Genomic DNA, 2,705 nt, shown 5'->3' on the forward strand with positions numbered 1-2,705 from the left:
GGTTGCAGCTCAACGTTGCATTCGTAGGAAGAATTGACGGGGAATAAGTTGTCTTTTTGCCAAAACTTGGCGTGTTTAATTTCCACTGACATGCGGATACATCCTCTCTCATTGCTGTCTTCACAGGCAGTCCCACAAATCAAAGTAATCAAAGTCAAACACAAAGAAGTAATAAAAGTAGCACTTTAGACAATTAAGTCCCATCCTGCCATCTTGTGGATAAAAGATAATATGTCAATAATAACAAGCAATAGGAACATTATTTCAACATCAACTGAGGACACATTTATGAATACAAAACATTTCCTCCACCATTTCTCTCAACAGTGACGCATCAATTGATTTCAACAAGACGTGACCTGGAAAAGCAACCAAATCAACAGCAAATCAATGGAAAGTTTGCTTTTAGCAAACCTTATTTATGTGACTTGGTGGTTGAAAATCGATTGTATATATGTTTTTTCAAGTAGGTTATGCCATTAATTCACTGCATCGCTGATATTTATTTTGAAAAATCGTTGAAAGGTGATCAATTGATAAGATACTGTATTATAAATGACACATTCCATTTACTTTAATATCCCTGCAAGACCTCCCAAAGTTACAAAATGTAAGTCATGGCTGTCAAACCGGTCCTCAAAGGGCCGCTGTGGGTGCTGGATTTCATTCCAACCAAACGAGATGAATACCTTTTCACCAATCTGGTGTTTTACAAGTGGAATCAGTTAATCGCTGCTGGTTTTAGCAGAAATCTTGGTTGAACTGTCTGTGCTGAAGACCAGGACCCACTGCGGCCCCTTTGTGGAATCGGTTTGACACCACTGAAGTAAATTTTATGGATGATGAAGGCAAGTTTGGACACAATGAGCTGGAAGTAGTAGTAAGGGATGGGATGTTAATTAAAAGTCTGATGAATCAGAATCTGACTGTCAATCTATGACCAGAGGTGGGTAATGTAGCCAAAACCTTTACTCGCTTAAGAGTAGCGTTACTTCAGAATAATAATACTCATGTAAAAGTAGTCATCCAAAAAATGTACTCAAGTACAAGTAAACTATTTGGTGAAAAGAATACTCAAGTAATGATTGTAAGTAGTAGCCACTTCCGATGTTTTTTTTTTAAACAAATTTTCAAAATAATAAACAACAACAAAGCAAATGTTATTTTTTTCTCACCACAGTTACCTATATGAACTGTTATTATTATACTGTACCATAACTGTACCACATTAAGCCAAAGAAATACAAAAACAAACAAAAAAAAAAACATTGAATTCCAGCGAGAGAAAAAAAATCGTCCAAAGAGCATGAGGGCCCTCTAGTGGAGAAAACATTTTCTATTATAAAACTGAAAGGATCATATCTTTTTTTTTCCCCGTGGTCAATCTGTGCCAAATAAAAACAGAGAGAGATTCAAATCCACGCTTTCAAGTCATGTTGACGGCGGTGCTCTATGTCAAATACTTCATTTTTTTTACGGTGGTTTAAAGACGCCATGATAGACGTGATCACACAACGGCAAACTAGAGTCTGATTGGTATAATGGAGTCATGAGATTATTGTTGCGACTTCTCATTGGTGAAACTGGTTGAGCCACAGTTGGCGTCTCTGGCAAAAAAAAAAAAAGTCAAGTCTAATTCAGTATGTATAATAAAGAGGAAAAATGTAACGACTAGTGTAGCGGAATAGCATTTCGTCTTTCTTCACAAATCTACTCAAGTAAAAGTCAAAAGTATGGCTTAGTAAAACTACTCTTAGAAGTACGTTTTTCACCAAAAGTTACTTTTTTCCAAAAGTTACCCAAGTAAAAGTAACGGAGTAAATGTAACGCATTACTACCCACCACTGTCTATGACCTTGACTAAAGGTCATTGATTCACAGTCACTACCATATAAAGTGATTTCATTGCTCATCTTGAATGGACAAAGATTTGGAACCAATAACATGAAAAGTGACATTCAAGATGATTGGTAGGGCAGTGTTTTTCAACCAGTGTGCCGCACACTAGTGTGCCATAAGAGATCGTCAGGTTTGCCGCGAGAAATTATGCATTGTCGCATTTTTTTTTTTGTCTTCGTCAGGCAGAGTAGCAGTTGGAAGGAAGGAGTAGGTAGAAGGTTACGGTCATGTGCAAATGAACGAGGTATTGCTCATGTAGTTTTCAAGAACTGCTCGGATTTCGAGCCATCAGCCACCTCATCCATATGTGATGACTGTTAATCCTCCTGTCTGTTTTATTTCAATGTGTTTTATTCAAACACATTGTCGAGGACAGCAAGGTGGCTGATGGCTAGAAAACCAAGCAGTTCTTGAACGCGACACGAGCAGCTATCCAGCAGCGCCCTGGTGCCAAGCAAGTTTAAACGTCATCTCCAAACGAAACACCCATCTCTTCAAAACAGTTTGATGGACTATTTTGTTCGCCTTCATGAAAACACAGAGAAACAGGCAACTCTTGAGAAAAACTAAAAAGGTTAATTAGAAGGCCCTCAAAGCCTTGTTGCTGAACTTGTTGCTAAATCCAAAAAGTACCACACTGTGGCAGAGACATTAATACCACCTAGCTGCAAAGCCATTTACAGCAAGATGCTTGGCCCTGATGTGTTTAAAGACATTGCTAAAGTCCCCCTGTCTGATAATTCTGAGCTTTTCAAGCCTAACTGCCATTAAAAAAAAAAAAAAAAAAAAAAACAGAGAGACTGAGA

Source organism: Corythoichthys intestinalis, chromosome 21 (assembly GCF_030265065.1).
Source record: "Corythoichthys intestinalis isolate RoL2023-P3 chromosome 21, ASM3026506v1, whole genome shotgun sequence".
NCBI classification, from domain to species: Eukaryota; Metazoa; Chordata; class Actinopteri; order Syngnathiformes; family Syngnathidae; genus Corythoichthys; species Corythoichthys intestinalis.